At 37.5% G+C, this 18,815-nt stretch overlaps 1 long non-coding RNA gene across 1 annotated transcript; it reads right to left on the bottom strand.

The window, feature by feature from the left end:
- Window positions 1-1,663: 1,663 nt before the first annotated feature.
- LOC143663483 (uncharacterized) lies at window positions 1,664-18,549 on the bottom strand. Its single transcript, XR_013165955.1, has 3 exons — window positions 18,438-18,549; window positions 10,719-11,066; window positions 1,664-1,936 (listed from the first exon to the last, which is right to left on the bottom strand). It is a non-coding gene; the product is annotated as an uncharacterized LOC143663483 (long non-coding RNA).
- Window positions 18,550-18,815: the final 266 nt, after the last annotated feature.

The following is an 18,815-nucleotide window of genomic DNA, read 5'->3' as shown; positions in this document are numbered from 1 at the left end:
TATTGTAGTTTGCTAGCTGCTGGAATGCAATATACCAGAAACGGAATGGCTTTTAAAAGGGGTGATTTAATGAGTTGCTAGTTTACAGGTCCAAGGCTGAGAAAATGTCCCAATTAAAACAAGTCTATAGAACTGTCCAATCTAAGGCATCCAGGAAAAGATACCTTGGTTCAAGAAGGCCGATGAAGTTCAGGGTTTCTTTCTCAAGTGAGAAGGCACATGGTAAACACAGTTGGGGTTCCTGTCTCATCTGGAAGGGCACATGGTGAACACAGCATCGTTTGGTGGTTTTCTCTCCTGGTTTCCTGTTTCATGAAGCTTCCCAGGAGGTATTTTACTTCTTCATCTCCAAAGGTTGCTGGCTGGTAGACTCTGCTTCTCGTGGCTATGCTGTTCTGCTCTGCTCTCTCTGAATCTCCTTCACTCTCCAAAATATTTCCTCTTTTATAGGACTCCAGAAACTCATCAAGATCTATCCAAATGGGTGGAGACATGTTGTCACCTAATCCAATTTAACGACCACTCTTGACTGAATCACATCTCCAGGGAGACGGTCTAACTACAGCTTCAAACAGTATTGAGTAGGGATTATTCTGCCTTTAGGAAATGGGATTTTGATTAAAACATGGCTTTTCATCAGTCCATGTATTTCCCTCTAGCTAATCTGGTACACCAAAAACTGAAAAGTGATATCTACATACTGCATAAGAAAAACCTGCAGAATGACCTCTCAACTCTATTTGAAATCTCTCAGCCATTAAAACTATATTTCTTCATTTCTCTTCCCTGTTTTGGTCAAGAAGGCTTTCCCACTCCCATGATGCCAGGGCCAAACTCATCCTCTGGAATTAGGTCCCATACTGCCAGGGAGATTTACATCCCTAGGAATTATGTCCAACGTAGAGGGGAGAGCAGTGAGTTTACCTGCTGCGTTGGCTTAGAGAGAGACACCACATCTGAGCAACAAAAGAAATTATCTGGGGGTGACTCTGAGGTATAATTACAAGTACATGTAGCTTCTGCTGTAGAGGCATATGTTTCATAGGGGAGAGCTCCAAGAGTGAGGGCCTGGCCCGTCAAATTGGTAGTCTCCAATGTTTGTGAGAATATAAAGTCTGCCCCCGGTGGGGAAATTTAATATTTCTACCTTATTCACCAGTCCCTCAAGGGGACATTGCAAATACTTTTTAATTTTCTGCCCAGATTTCTCTGGGATATAACAGGACATCACACCAACCTATACAAACCAATAAGATCTGAATCCCTATTCAAAGTTCCACGTAATTATGGCGTTCAAATAAGCTGACCATACAAGCATTAACTCTTAAACTTGATATCCTATAACTTAAATATTATAACATGAATAATATAACATGTCATATGATAGGAAGAAAACAAGATATTTGGTTTGTGTACATATACAAATACACACATATCAAAACCAGAAGGAAATATTCATATCATCACCGTCAATAACACCCACCTCACACCATACAGACACCCTCTTCTGAACTTTCTATCACTAGCTCTCCCAAGCATCCATTCATTCATTTATTCATTCAGGCAATCAATGTACTACTGAGTATTATTTTTGTTTCAGTTTGCTAAAAAGCTGTTATAATGCAGTGTACCAGAAATGGACTGGCTTTTAACAATGGGAATTTATTAGCTTGTAAGTTTACAATTTAAGGCCTTGGAAATGTCCAAATTAAGGTATCACCAGGATGTTACCATCTCTGAATAAAGGCTGCTGGTAGTTCCAGCTCTTTTGTCACATAGCCAGGCACATGGGACTTTGGCAGTTATCTTCCTGGGAAATCAGGGAAGGCTGTCCTGAAGAAGTCGACATATTGAATCTTGAAGGACAAGTAGCAGCTCTCCATGCAGACTGATAAGAGGTGGTTAGTTTTGAAGAAAGACTATGGCCATGAAAGACCTAAGCAAAGAGGAAAAAAATCATGGAGAAATTATAAAGGTTTTCTTTTCATGAAGTCAATACCACATTTCCTGTAACTTCTATCTTTAGTCTTGGTTTTACTGGTTGAGTTCAACATGACAAGTCTATAACACTCTTTACTAGACTCCGTGGCAATCTTTAGATGGCAATCTTTTTCATTTAAATATATATACTCAGCACCACCCACAGTGTTTGGTGCATGGAAGGTCTTGCTAAAATTTTGTTGATTAAATTTCGACTGAAATACATAACCCCTTTTCCAAATAGCAGCACTTTGGACAGTGGATGTCTGTTACCAGCTTCTTTCTGAGTCTTCTTTTCCCAAACATAATTTTCTGAGCATATTTGATTCCTTCCACATGACACAACACAAGTATTTTTCACTCAATGTCTTCTATCTACTGAATACCACCATATAATGGGCAACAAGTACTAGAGATATACCATTGAACTAGATAGTGAGAAGCTGCAAACTCAAACCCCTTTGACATCCTGGTCTATTTACTCTGAATGGGCTCTAGTTAACCTATGCCCTAACTAAATTTTGCAACTGAAGGCTAGATCTCAGCCCTTGTCTATATAAGTTTGCCTGATGTGTGGGATGCCACATCATTTGCAATGTAAATTATCATGTAACTTATGGGATTGGTGTTGCCCCTTACCTTCAGTTATCCTAAACTTATACACACATTATACACCATATCCATGCAAATTTAGTTGGGAAATGTTCCTCATATTCTCAATGACATTAATGAGTGCATTTAATTTAATTACTATATTTAACCAAAGAAATTGCTCAAAAGAGATATTTTTAACCGTTAATGAGGCCTCATTAGTAAGTAGGTTGAATTGTTTCCTTGTGAGGAGGCAATAAAAATTGCTTTCTCTAACAACTTAACCCTTTTCTCTGGAATGGGCATAAAAGAGGGCATAATAAATAGTTTTCCTTGGCAAAAGAAGAAACTAGAAGTGCTTCACATAGATAAGAAAAGATGGCAGAAGACATAACTATTTTTTTCAAAAGATCTCATGGTTTTTCAAATGTAAAGGCACACATACTATGGAGGCAAATATGCAAAGTTGGGACGAATGAATTTAAAAAAATAAGGATAAAGGCTTCAGCAATTTATAAGGAATAATGAATGATCAAGCTATATAAGAGTTCATTTGGAGGGTCAGGAGTCCTATAGTAGAGATGTTACAAGAAGATTTCAAGTATTGCTTAATTAATATTTGAATAGATGACTTTTTAGGGCTCTTACATCCTAAGACTACTGAGGTAAGACATTTGATATTAACATATGCTTACAAATATATATATATATATATATATATATATATATATATATATATTATATAGTAATATATTTATTGGTACTGGAATAAATGCATTATGCCACACAATGAGCACACACATACACACTCACACATATAATCCCAAAAATTTAGATCCAAATATATTATTTCATAAGAAATCAATTTTTTTTATCTTTCCCTTTACTCTTATTTGGTCATAAAATAGGATTGCCTGACCTTTTGGAAGTGTTTATAAAAGAGTAACTGATCTTCTTCCCACCCTCAGATGTGTTATCCAGTTGGTAAAACTGGGAAATGGGGCTCCCTGGAAATGGGTGGATTTAGCCTTGTTTCTGTACCCAGGGAGTAATGCACCTAAACTGGGCCAGGGCATGGCTTCCTGCTCTCCTGTTATCCCAGCTCAAAGGGTGTGAGGCTGCAGTTGTTATAATAAGCTGGGTACATGTGTAGGCATGATATATCAAATAAATTTTGGGGAAAGGATTAGACAATATGATTGTGGCCATAGATCAAATCATATCATCCAATCCAAGTATGCTAGAAATGATGATGACAATTTTTGATTTTATTTGTGTTTTTTTCCCAACTGATATATGACTTCATCCTATAACAGTGACCTTAGAATGGGAACCATCAAGAGATGAATTTTTAAAGTATTTGCTGATTTTCAGATTTTTGCATGAACAAAGATTATTGTAAGAAGTATTTTAAATAGCTCTCTGCTTCTATAATTCTTATCGCTATAGAACCTTCCATAGTATTTATTTTTGAAGAAGTAGGTACTAGTGACTAACAAAAAAGATGTTCTTACTTTTGCATTATTCCCAATGTTTCAGTTTTTCAATTTTCCTTTTAATTTTATTACTATTATGCATTCTCATGCATCAGGATAATTATGATCAGAATGTAGGGCAGAACAGTGTAGATAGAAGCTATCCTTCCGCAAAAATATGAGCTGCTTAACACCGTTGTCCCATCTCAGGACCTCAGCTTCTTTCATTGACTGACATCATTTGGGTGAGGGTGGAGGGAAAGAACTTCCAACTTAGCTTCAAAAGACTTGCGTTTTACTCCAGGGTCTGGTAAACCACTAGCTACTGGAATTCAGACAAGTTATTTAACTATGAAATTTGATTTGGAGATTACAGCCATGTGTCTCTCATAGGGCTGATGGAGGATAAGATGAAATAAACAGTATGAAAATCTGTTATAAACCTCTGTATAGATATGATAAATTTATCATTAAAATGTGACCACTTTAAATAGAAAGAATTTGAGCTTGGCCTTCTGAATATTTTAGAGGAGAAAAGAGAGGAACTAGCCCCTGAGCATTGTGAATTTAATCCAACATTTGAAGAGTTTTAAAGGAGAAGAGGGAACTTTGATTTACTGATTTGATTTACCAGCTTTCTACTGGACTCCCCGTTCATGCTATCATCCAATGTCCTAATCGTTCCTACACTGGCACTGCTTTTAACACAGTGACCTTTGCTGTTTCTGGAAGTCTGTCAGCTGGTTTTTCTCTGCCATGCCCTCTTCTAAAACCATTCTGCTTCCCAATAGCTACATGGATATTTCTCTAATATCCATGAGGATGTTGTTGAAATTCCACCTCTCAGTGAGGTGCTCTCTGAACACATTGGCATTCTTAGGGAGATAACTGCCTCATCCATGACTGACTTTTTTTCTATAGCCTCAATCACAATTTGATTGACACATATACACATGTAAAATCATGCATTTATGTATTTACATATGTATGTATATATTTCTGTCTGTCTTTGCCTCAGAATAGAAACTTCATGAAAGCAAGGTTTCAATCTTTCTCATTCCTGCTGTATTTCAGTGCCTACAATAATACTTGGCATGGAAGAGGGTTATATGACAAATCCAGTATTGAATGAATGAATAAATGCTGAACCTAGGACTTTAGGCCAAGTATGTCTAGCTCCAAAGCCAATATTTTTGTATCTGAGCATACTGTGCAGACCTGTCCCTTTTTCTAGTTGGGAAATAGACATTTGCTCTAGCACTTGTTTAAAAATATTTGATGTAAACCCCATTAAATTAATATTTTAACGTGAAAGTATCCTCTGCTCTTTTTAAGGGAAGACAACAGTTCTCCAAAATGGACTTAAAAAATAGACTCAAAGTGATCTGTGCAATATTTGGATACAAAAGTAAATGTTCATGATCTTTACTGATATGGAAAATTGGAATAAGCAAACTCATAGAGTTACAAGGTTACCAGGTACTTAGGTAACCAGGTTATGAGGGGATAGGGTAGGAATAGGGAATAACAAGTTAAAATTTAAAATGCACTGAGTTTCTGTTCAGAATGATGGAATTTGTCTGGTAATGGATGGGGGTGATGACAGCAGAACATTGTTTTAATGTAACTAACGCTGAAATATATATCTGAATGTGGTTAGAAGGGGAAGTATAAGATTATATATATGGTACTAGAATAAATATTTATAAATAAAATCATGAAACAGCACAACACAACAATGAACCCAAAGTTAAACCATTAACTATAATTAGTAGTATAATTATAAAAATGTGCTTTCACTAATTGTAACAAATGTATTGCACCAATACAGGGTGTTAATAATAGGGTGGTAAATGGGAATTTTGTATTTTATGCATGCATTTTTTATGCACTTCAGTAATTTAAAAAGTTAAAAAGAAATAAATAATTGAGTTAGTAAGCCATGAAAAAACATGGAGGAAACTTAAACAAATACTGCTAAGGGAAAGAAATTGAAAAAGAATCAGAAAAGAGTATATGCTGTATGAGTACATCTATATGACATTGTGCAAAACATATGACCATAGAGACAGCATAAAGATCAATGTTTGCCATGAGCTGGAGAAGTGGGATGGACAGATGGGATGAATAAGTGTTGCACAGTGCATTGCTAGAGTTACAAAATGTACCAAAATGGCTAGTAAATGACATTATGCATTTGTCAGAACCCACAGAACTGTGTACATGAAGTGAGTCCCCTACTGTAAACTATGCACTCTACTGATAATATATCAGTATTGGTTAGTCAATTGTAGCAAATCTACCACACTAAGGCAAGGCGTTTAAATAGGGGGAATTATCTGTGTATATAGGTATGTAGGAATGTTGTACTTTCTGTGCAATTCTTCTGTAAACCTAAACTTTTCTAAAAATAAAATTTACTTAAAATAATTGAAAGTGTTAATGCTCAAGATGAAACTGAATTCTATTTGAGCAAGAGATGTGCTGATGTGTCTAAAGCAAAAAACAGTACAATGACTGCTGGGGTCAAACCTAACAAAGCCCGGATAATCTGGGGAAAGGTAACTTGCATCCATGGAAACAGTGGCATGGCTCATGCCAAATTCTGAAGCAATCTTCTTGCTAAAGCCATTGGATACAAAAGCCATGTCATGCTGTACCCTGGATTTAAACTGATTGATGAGTGAACAAATACAATTGTGGGTTTAAAATAATAAATAAATATGTCTTCTTTCAAAATGTGCATGACAGGAGAAGAGGCAGAAAAACCAAAAAGAGTTGACCAAGTGAGATGCAGGCACAACCAAGTGTCAGAGGTCAGAGTTTTGTGAAGTTGGGCTATATTTTGTATTACAAAACATGTTTCTAACTTTGATTCCAAGAACTTTTGGTTTAATATTAAAGAACATTATCTTACCACTGTAGAGTAAGGTAACTTTCAGGATTCAAGTTTATTGGTTATTGGGATTTTTACAAAGTCAACTCTGGGGGAGGGATGTGCAGATGTGCATGACTCTTTCTCTATGGATTTCCACAAAATGACAATTAAAAAAATAAGACCTCGAGGTGAATTTCCTCACCCTTACCAGCCAATCTAGTGGCATTTTGTTCTTAGGGAGAAAACATAGAGATACCATTGGCTTGGAATGAAGCAAACCAATAATTGAAGCAGAACTATACCACTTAATAACATAGAAGAAGTATTTAATTTCACTTTCTTTCTGAAAAGGTGATAACAGTATCTAGGTAGCTGGCTGTTGAGTACCTGATCCGAACCACCACGCCAGGCACGCTAGTCCTTTTGCCTAAAAAGTGCCCCATCCTTCCATGTCATCGGATTAATTTCTACTCACTTATATCATGACTCATAAGCTTCTTCTTTACATTCTCTTGACCTAGCCTGTTAACTACTCTCATGGCATCATATGTCTTTCTTCATAGCACCTTCTGTAGTTTGTAATTTTTGTTTTATATTTTGTGATTGCTTCAGTATCAGCTGTTTTCCCTACTCAACTAGAAGTTTTATGAAGGCAGGGCTACTGTACCCCCTATGCCCAGTGTTCAGAGAATTTAGCACAGTGCCTGGGTGACAGCAGGCTCTCAGCAAATGTGTATTATATGAATAAACACATACACATAGGGAAACATGAAGCAGCAATTCAATTAGTAACTGAAAGAACGTTTTTTCTAAAGCCTCTATTAGGTCCCCTTCATGTTTACTCCCAGGATGGAAATTGATTCCAACTTTTGCTCCTGAGTCAATGCTTCCAAGGGAATCAGCTTTCAGTACCCACTAGTTCCACTTTTAGAACCACCATGTGTATCGAGATAATTAGCATGGCTAGTATGCAAGAACTTCAGCCTTAGTAATGTTTAAGTGCTGAACTGGCCTAATCATCATATATTTAATTATAAGAAAGACCTGGAATTATCTTCTTATTCAGATTCTCTCCCCATTTTCCCACATGAGAGCTGAAAAACAGAACCCTGTACTTCAGTCCCAAACTCTTGTTACAACAAAGCTCAAAGATTATAGACCCTAAATGAATCTCCTTGAAGCTCCAGGAGTTAATTTATAACTCGGTGACAGTTCTGGAGGCTGCATAATTCAGTTCACAACAGTGGATGTAGGGGAGAGATCAATCATGGATGTTATGTTTTTACTGTACTTCTCCTAATGCAAGGAGAGCTGTATTTTCTTCTTTTCTTTTGATGGAGAACGGGCACCCTGCTAGCTGAGCTGTCTGACAGTTCAAGAAATGAAATGATCCATTGTCCCACAAGCTCACACAGAGCGTTCCAAAATAACAGCAAGAAAGAGGGCTCATTCTTTTCTTTTCTTTCTACTTTTCTCTCCAAAGGCACAACTTGGGGACTGGAACAGATTTTTTTTATGAGGCTTGGTTTAAACCCAAAATAATTACTTAGTGGCAAGAAGCCACATATTTTTGGTAGAAAGAGGCTTTCATGGTAAGGCTGGGAGTAGATTGACATGAGTGAGACACCGGCCTTAGGCAGAGAATTTAAGGGGACACCAAAAACCCAGTAATCAAGATAAATAATATTTAACAAAATATTCTTAAAAAATTAATACCAAATATCCATGATGAGGAAAATATCAAAATTTTAAAGAAAGAAAAGATTAGTATACTGACTTCTTTTGTTTCAGTTGCCTCATCTTAGCCTGAAATCTAGTGGGATGGCAGATGAGACTATTCTTATTGCTTAAAGCAATTTCCTTTGTTGACTGCAGATATAATTAACCATAGATGGAATCAACTGACTAATGATTTAAATCCATGATATATCCTTGCAGTAATAATCAGGTTGTTCACTTGTCCAAGCAACTGGGCCCCATAACCTATAACTTAATCATCACAGGACCTATAAAATATTCACAATTTCTGTTATTTGATTACTACATTTATATGCTAAATACTTGATTTTTGTGATAATGATAATATTGTGGGTAAAATAGTCTAATGCATTTTAATTTCCCAGTTTTTTCCATCCTGGAAGTTGTATTTTGTCTGGACAGGTGGTAACTGAGATCTGATTTTATAACAGGACAGTAAGTTTGAAAGCCAGGTTTGGAAGACCAGATTACACAGTTATATAAAAGCAATGTATTGATAGTTGCAGTTAACACCTCCCATGTACCAATCATTGTTCTGAGAACTTGGCATATTTAACCTATGTACTTCTTCAACAATCTTATCAGATAAAAATCCAGTATTTCCATTTTATGATGCAGAAGCTGAGGTGCAGGAAATGTTAGTGACATCTAATAAGGGAGAGAAAGCTAGCAAATGTTGCCATGTGTGCTCCCAGGTGAGAAAGAGAAACCCCAAACTTCATTAGCCTATTTGAACCAAGGTGTCTTTCCCTGGATGCCTTAATCTGGACATTTTTATGGCTTTAGAATTGTAAACTTGCAAGTTAATAAATTCCCCTTCTTAAAAGTCATTCTGTTTCTGGTATATTGCATTCTGACAGCTTTCAAACTAGAACAGTAGCAAACAACATCAAATATCTCAGTGACTTAACCTAAGAAACATTTATATTGTGTTTCACTCAGAGCCTCCTCAGGTCTGATGGCTCCCCTGGAAGTTCTCTGCAGACACTGAATGAGTCAGGATGCTTCTGTCTCATGGTTTTACCATTTCCACAATATCTCCAAGACCAGGTGTGATAGAAGGAGAGATTAACTGTAGACTCCTAGAGGGGTGTTTCCCCTAATACAGCCCAGAAGTGACTGGTCACTTCTGCTCATGTTTCATTGTCAATTGGACCCTGCTCAACGAAAAAGGCTTGGGAATAATATTCTACCATTTACCTAAAAAGGAAATCAGATATCCCAATAGCATTAGAGGAAAAGTAGGAGAAACGAAGCTGCTTTGATTTCTCTTCTCTCAGAGTTCAAACATCCAAAAGGGGATTAACAACATTGGACTATTTTAGGCTGTGTGGAAAGAAAAATGTTTTTGCTCCCTTCCTGCTTTTAGCCCATGGAAGGGAGCTGCCTGATGGGATGCTTCTCTGCCTTCACTCCTACCACTGGGGAGAGAGTCACACCTGGGTACCATACAGAAGAGAGGCTGAGTTTAGCTCCCCCGAATCCCTTTGATTTCTATGTGCTGTGAAAGGATTTGGAAGTTCCTCAGGTGCAAGCATAAAAAGAATAATAGTGTCTGAAGTTTCTGGACAGTGAACTTGCCAAAGGAACCCCAGAGGAGGAACAAAGTGGCCCTGCAAACAAGGTATGCTGGAAAGATTCTTCTGGGCCCAGGGACCAGACAAGAGTCATAGCATTGACCCAGTTTTCATACTCATTAAAATCAAGGTCAGTACAATTCAGTCACAGAGCAAAAATGAGTTCTAACCAACCTGGGAGAGAAAGAGAGAAAGGAAAGACCATGTATTTACCAGAGACAGATCCTAGGAGCCCCTCAGCACCCCCATATAACAGAGGGTTCTTGTCAGGAGAGAGGCAGGTGTAGATTAGTCAGAGGTCATCTGAGAGTCCAAGTAAGATCAAGTATTATTTGGAAAAATTGTGTGGTAGGGAGAATAACATCCTCTCCAAAGATATCCATGCATTAATCCTCAGAACCTAAAAATGTTACCTAATATGGAAAAAGGGACTGTGCAAATATAGTCAAGTATACTAACCTTAAAATGGAGAGATTATTCTGGATTATCAGTGTGGTCCCAATCGAATCACATGGGCCTTTAAAGATGAATGTCCTCTCCAGGATGTGGTCAGGAAGATGTGTCATGTTACAGCTTTGAAGATGGGTAAGGAGACTACAAGCCAAGAAACACAGTGGCCTCTGGAAACTGGAAATGGTCCACACTTGAGAGCCGGCCAAAAAAGGGAGTCCTCAGTTTTACAACCACAATGAAATGTAATTCTGTCAGCAACCCAAATGAACAGGACATGGATTTTCTCCCCTAGACTCTCCAGCAATGGACACAGCCCTGGTTTTAGGCCAGCGAGGCTCATACTGACCTCCAGACCTGTAAGATAACAAATTTGTGTTGTTTTAAGTCACTAAATTTGTGTATTGTGTTACAACAGCAATATATATATATATATATATATATATATATATATATATATATATATAACCTCTTTAAATCAGAGTGAACTAAAATAAAAAGTGCTTTGTTGTTTTATCTTATTACCTGGTGTTTGAGGGCTCATGAGGAAGACTAGACAAGGTGTTTTAAAATTTTTCATTTTCTCTGCACATCAGAGCTGTAACAGGAGTAACTGTCTGAACCCACAACATGTGCCTCATATTTCTTAATGCTCACAATAGCACTGCAAGGCATGCACTTTTAGGCTTTTCATTTGCAGATGTGAAACTGATATTTAGCAAGGCTAAGTAAATGGCTCAGGGTCACCCCACTGACAAGAGGCAGGACTCGGGTTCAAGCAAGTCCATCCAATAATTGAGCCCGGGCTCTCAGTAATCACACTAGGCATCTTAACTTCTTTGATCTCCCCCAGGCATTTCTTCTCAGCTATTATTGATAAAACACAAATCTGATTATTTTTCTTTGCTAGGAGATAATCTATTGGATCATATACCTACATATTTCACCAGCTTTACTTACGGGCAACCCCTAGTCAGTTACACTGACTATTTATCAAGTCTGGAGCGCTTATTTGGGTTCCTGCACCTTGGTTTGTGCTGCCTCTTAGGAGCCAGGCTTGAGTCCCCAAATAGATTCACTAAGGTATTTTGGTGGATCATATATGCAGTATGGATTTGGATTGTGTCTTCCCAAAACATATGTCTAAGTCATAATTCTCAATATCTCAGAATGTGACATTGGAAAAAGGATCATTAGCAATGGAATTAGACAAGTTAAAATTGTCGTACTGGCATAGAGTGTGTCCCTTATCCAGTATGACTGGTGTCCTTATAAAAAGGAGAGAAGAGACACAGATGGACACAGAAAGAAGGCAGCCATGTGAAGATGGAGGTAGATGCATCCAGAAGCCAAGGAACACTCCAGGTCACTTGAGGCCAAGAGAGAGTCATGGAACAGATTCTTCCCTAGAGAATTCAGAGGGAACCTAGCTTTGCAAACACATTGGTTTTGGACTTCTAGCCTCCAGAATTGTGAGAGAATAAATTTCTGGTGTTTTAAGCCACACATTTTGTGATACTTTGTTATAGTAATGTCAGCGAATTGAGACATAGGGCAATGCCTCTTTCCATGAAAACTGGGCCCCTGCCATATTTTTTCTGGGTTTTTTCTTTTGCTTCCCACCTGTACACAAGTTTCCCTATTGGGGCTGAGCTCCATCTTGGGCCAAGTTCACACTTGTCATTCCCTTGTCTGCCAGTCTGGTTTTTGCCAGGACTTTTTCCTTACCCTCTGTGATGAGCTGTGTCGTGAACCAGACTCAAGAAACTATCTAGAATCCATATCTCAGTTGTATTCTCTCCCAAACAACACTGATTTCAAATAAATTATTGATGCTTCATCACACTTACTGAAACCATTCATCTCTCTGGTCCTATAGGTATTCGGATATTCAATGGGTCTAGATCAGAAGAGCCTAGCATCAATACATATCAGGCTATAAAATACCCATTATGAAAATTCAGTCTTTCACAATCAGTTTGCAAGGTTTGAGAATAAACTGCACCAGGTCCTTGTCAACTCACAAAAGTGAGCCATAAACACTGGTATTTACATAAATTACCCAGAAAATCCCTTACTTGACCTGGGTCTTCACTCCTAATTCCTTCTCTCTCTTCAAAACTCATGGGTTGGAGCTTGTACACAGATTGTTCCTAATACACTGTTTTCAAAATGTGTTTCACAGGATATTTGATCCATGAATTGTCCTGGAATGACGTGGCCAAATAATTCTAGGCAATGCTGTCTACTATAGCCCATTCTCGGAGATTCAAAATGTCCATTAGCATATTTAAAGGCTCCAAGAAATTTGCATTAGAGAAAGTATTTAACTCTGAGTAGAGCAATTACTAAATGTATTTGCTCATAGAAATCCCCTTTTTATACGACCTATTTGTATCCCTCTATGATTCCACCGTTTTGGGGACACCACCTTAATTTTGACCATGCTTAACCCCCTCTGCTCTCTCAGGAGAAATCGCTGCTCAACTTTCCTACTTGTGGAAGCCCATAATAACTTTGGCCATATGAGAAGTCCATCCCTGCCCACCTCTGCCATCCCAGTAGTAAATTCACAGTCTTTTTGGCGTTGAAAATGTTGCCTATTACCTGCCGTGATGAGCCATCTCTCTATGACAAGGGAGTGTCATTGTCTTTGATGTCAGCAGTCAATCGTTTGTTGGGGGCATCTTAAAACCAACTATTCACTTATTTTGAGGAAAGTCAGCACTTCCTGTATAATACCTTTTTAAGTTCCCTATATTACCCCCTACCTTCAGCTATAGATCAGAAAGCTGCTATTCTTTAAGCACTTGAGGTTTAGAGTTATTAGGCTGCAGCAGTGGTTCTCATAATTAAATGAGTCTTAAAATTCTTTGGGGTCTTAATAAAACAACAATTTGGGGGCTTACCCCAGAATTTCTGACTCAGCAAATGTAAGGTAGGACCCAAGAATTTGCATTTCTAACATATTTCTAGATGATGCTAAATTTGCTGGCCCAGGGACCATGTTTTGAGGACCACTGAGCTACAGAAACTGTTTAATATATCAAAGAGAACGTTGCTCTCAAGGTTGATATGACTGGGGCATATATTTAAAAAATGAAGGGAAAATAATTTGGATAATCAAGATAGGTAATCAGAAGTCTACTGAGATACCATTTCCCTAAGAGAGCAGTATAGGGGGCATAGAAAGAAAAAGAATCTCTCTTATATTGTTAATATAAATATTAAGAAAGGACTTGAACTGCACGAATATTCTTGATAGGATTAACACAGTGTCTGAGGGAGTGGGGGGACCTGGGACTTACACTATGCAGAAGGACAAATAGATTTATTCGCTTTTAGCATATTGTATTAGTTAGGATATAGATTTTGATGCTATCACAAAGGTCACAATATCAATGACTTAAATAAAATGGTTGAGTTTTGATTTCTGTAACAATGTCACCATGAGCTGCCCCAGCTGAAATAGCAGCTCTGGGCTGTGGAAAACCCACACATTTCCAATTGCGTTGCCCTGTTATTCTGAGTATAAGGATTTTGTCTTGTGTAAAAGGAGGCCTCCTTCAACTTTTGTAGAAAATGGAGAAAAAGATAAGGAGAAAGCATACTCCTTTATTCTTCAAGGTGAAACCTTTGATTTATTTGCATCCTATTAGTAAGAACCTAGTCACATGATAGACTTAGCTGCAAGGGAGAACAAGATATATCATCTTTCCACCTAGTTAAAGCTTCTATTTTGCACAGGAGAGTGCAAATATTGGGGAGAAAGCCAGTGGTGTGTGCCAGGTATATTGTAACGCAGTGCACTGTATGTGTTCCTAGTTAATTATATTCATAGGTCAACTTTGCTGGCATTCTCAGGGTAAACAGGATATCTCAGAAGTATAACAGGATATGTACAAATAAATTACTGATTGAACATAATGCCAATAGCAAGAGAACGCATGAAATAAGAAAATGGCAAAACTGACAGTTCTTCTCCAAGGTCTTTGTCTACCACAAGAATGTGTTAAATAGTCTGGAACACAGTAAGACAAAAAAAAAAAAAAAACAAATAAACAAAAAAGCAAATTAAAGCCCTAAATTCTGAAATTATTGGATTGGTTAAAACATGAAATAAATATTTACATCCACTTTCATGAGTATCAGCAAATGTTTTATAATTTAAGGTATATTGAAGGTGAAATGCAAGGTTAATATTAGTGGGGCGCACACACAATCACACATATGTAATTATATTTGTTGCATTTTTAAACTTCTGGCATTTTATGTTTATAAACTATAGATATTCTATAATTTGTATATATCCTGTAAAATGAATATATATATAATTCTTACATATTATAATTCCTATTTAGTAATGATAGACATAAAAGTTATGTAAGGTTCATATATTTGTTATAATGCCATCACAATCAACAAGATATTTAAATATATTGTTTGTCATCTTTATCACCTCTTTTTATGTCCAATTTTGTAAAATGCAAAGTATATTAGTATATTAGCACAGACACAATTTATAAATAAATAGCTGTGTGCATGTCAGTAGTGTATGTTCAAAATGGTTAACTATTTGAGATACGCAGTTTTCTAAATGCTGCAGGAATTGATCAATGTGGATAACAACTGTAGAAAGGAAGGAAGGCTTTGCAAAAGAACAAAGTGTATGCTTTTCATTGACAAGTAAGGAAAGCCCCCAATTACCATCACCTACCATGTCCTCACTCCATGTCTAAGCTTCCTCCAGTGCCATTAAAGCAAAGTGAAAGATTCCATTCTCTGACATTCAGAAGGCTTATGGATCTTCTGATGCCCTATGAGATCAAAATAGCTGAATGGTGTCAGGTTATCAATGCACCTACTATAAGAGGATGTTGAGGATGTTTGAGAGAACCCATTTCTATAGAAATGAAGGTGCAGATGAAGAGTTAGATTCAATAAGGGTGGAAGAGGGGATTTTGCAAAGGAACATGGAAGGACAGCAAAGAGGACATTCAGGTTGGTCTAATTGTGACTTTTGTCTAAGAGTCTGAGTCTTGAGAAATGAAAGGTTTTGATTGCAAGACATTAGTTTATGTCTGGCCCTGATGTTTATGCTTTTGTTTCTCTGTAGTCCCCTAATTTCTCCTAACTTAACTTCCTCATCTGTTTCTCTTCTGAAATGAAGAGGAAGTGTTGCCTACCTCATCTCCCTCACAGTGTGTATATAGGTCAGTTGATATCATGTATACTAAAACCACTTTGCAAACTACAGAAATCTGTGTCCCAGACTTTTATTGAAGAGTGGTTGAACTTGAATAGTAAAATATTATAAATAAATGTTTCAGATGGAATCAAAGAACTAAATACGTTAGAACAGTTTTTATAGTAAGAGAACTGGTGTTTATTTTACACCATGATACATCAGACGCTTTCCATTTCTTATCTCATTTACTCCTCACCACAGCTCTGTAGGCAACATCATTTGTTACTATTTCACAGATCAGGAGACTAAGGCTCAGTGACATTTCCTGATCTATCCAAGATCACTGTGCTGGTTTGAAAGGATGTATGTCCCCTAGAAAAGCCATGTTTTAATCTAAATCCCATTTTATAAAGGCAGAATAATCCCTATTTGATACTGTATGTTTGAAACTGTAATCAGATCATCTCCCTGGAGATGTGATTTAATCAAGAGTGGTTGTTAAGCTAGATTAGGTGACGACATGTCTCCACCCATTCGGGTTGGTCTTGATTAGTTTCTGAAGTTCTATAAAAGAGGGAACACTTTGGAGAATGAAAGAGATTCAGAGAGAGCAGAGAAGAACGACATAGCCATAAGAAGCAGAGACCCCAAAAGCCAGTGACCTTTGGAGATGAAGAAGGAAAATGCCTCCCAGGGAGCTTCATGAAACAGGAAGCCAGGAGAGAAAGTAGCAGATGATGCCTTGCTCACTACATGCTCTTCTACCTGAGAGAGAAACTCTGACTGTATTCATCATGTGCCCTTCCACTTGAAAGAGAAAAACCCTGAATTTCATCAACCTTATTGAACCAAGGTATCTTTCCTTGGATGCCTTAGGTTGAACATTTATATAGACTTGCTTTAACTGGGACATTTTTCTCAGCCTTAGAACTGGTAACTAGCAACTTATTAAATTCCCCTTTTTAAAACCCATTCTGTTTCTGGTATATTGCATTCCAGCAGCTAGCAAACTAGAACAGTCACATGTTGGAACATAGCAGAGCATATAGCAAGAACAAGGTTGAGCTACCTCCCCAGATTTTGTTCCTAGCACAGCCTCAGTGAAGCAACAAGCCCATTGGGTTAAATGGGTTTTTGCCAGAAAATATTTCTAAACTAGATGGTGGGGATGAGATAATGGATCTGAGATGCTAGAATAAATGAGCTGTCAACCACAAAAATGTGTAAAAATAAAACTAATTTAAATGGCCAAAAAACAGTAAGACCAAAGCAAACAAAGGTGCATCCTGAAATTATCTGAAATAGTGTTGGAAATGTAGATTAGTATATACTCTCATCAGCATCAGCTAATATTTTGCAGCATCACTGTTTAAGTTTGCTAATGCTGCTGGAATGCAATTATACCAAAATGGACTGGCTTTTATAAAGAGGATTTATTAAGCTATGAGTTCACAATTCTAAGGACTTAAAATATCTAAACTAAAGCATCCAGAGAAAGATACCTTGACTCTGAAAAAAAGTCAATGTCTGCCACATGGGAAGTCACGTGGTTGGTGTCTGCTGTCTTTGTTTCTGGTTCTGTTGCTTCTAGCTTCTGATTCTAGTTGCTTCCTCTTGAAGCATCTGTGGGCCTTCCAGAGCAAAACACTGTTCCACAGCAAAACACTGGGATTCATCTCTTAGCTTAGTTTCTCCTGGGGCCAGATATTTCTTCTGTTCAGGGTCTGGTTATTTCTGTGAGTCCTTGCTTAGCAACCAGGCTTTCTCTGTTTCAATTTCCAAATGTCTGCATCTGTGTCAGCTCTGAACATTTCCAAATGTCTGCACCTGAACTTTCTCCAAAATATTTCCCCTTTTAAAAGACCCCAGTAAACTAATTAAGGCCAACCTTAAATGAGTGGAGTTACATCTGTGTCTAAGCAAAAGGTCACACTCAAAAGCAGGTTTGTCACATCTCCATGGAAACAACCTAATCAAGAATTACCACCCTACAATATTAGACTAGAATTAAAAGAACATGGCTTAATGGGGTGCAAGGGTAGTTCAATCGTAGAATTCTCGCCTACCATGCAGGAGACCCAGGTTTGATTCCCAGTCCATGCACTTCCCCCAAACAAACAAACAAAACAAAACGAAAAGTTCAACAAATGGTGCTACAATAATGGGATACTTACATGGAAGAATAATGAAATGTGACCCCACCATACAGTATACAAAAAAAAAATGAGAGGACATGGCTGCTCCCACACGGCTATATCAAAATTTAAAGAACTTGGCTTTTCTGGAGTATATAATAGTTTCAAACCAGCACAATCACCTTGCAGGTAAAAGGCAAGGTTAATATTAGAGAAGTATGCACATCCTCATACATATATCACCATTTTATGTAGAGTTCTTACCAAGACCCATCTGTTTGTATCAGAAAGATAATCTGGTGGGAATATGTTTGATGACTTGGAGGGGGAAAGATTTAGACTATCAGAGAGCAGTCTGAAGTCTCTTTGTTTAGAAAATGACACGAGCATGTTATAAGGACTCACCTTGAATGTTGGAATTTGATTGAGCCAGAATTAGATAATTTGGTTTTGGGCACAGGATACAGCAGACTCAGTGTTTCTATTATTAAGGATTGGCTTGGCAGGTAAAGTCTCCTAAGGACAGAAAGTGATGTGGATATAGAAGAACACTCAATCTTAATTGTCTTAAGTACTGAGGGCAATATACATTTATGGGCTGAAGTTAATATATTAATGGAGCACCATCTATAAAGGAGCTATTCCATACTCTAAACATTAAAAATAGTTATTGACACATTCTCACCCTGCAAATCATTAGTGAAGGACTATTTTACTTTCTCAGCTACTAAACTAAATGCATACAATGGGTTGGCATAAGCAACAGAAACTTATTAGTTCATG

Source organism: Tamandua tetradactyla, chromosome 19, assembly GCF_023851605.1.
Source record: "Tamandua tetradactyla isolate mTamTet1 chromosome 19, mTamTet1.pri, whole genome shotgun sequence".
In the NCBI taxonomy this organism is placed as follows: Eukaryota; Metazoa; Chordata; class Mammalia; order Pilosa; family Myrmecophagidae; genus Tamandua; species Tamandua tetradactyla.
The sequence above is the reverse complement of the archived record's forward strand: the minus strand, read 5'-3'. Positions and strand labels throughout refer to the sequence as shown.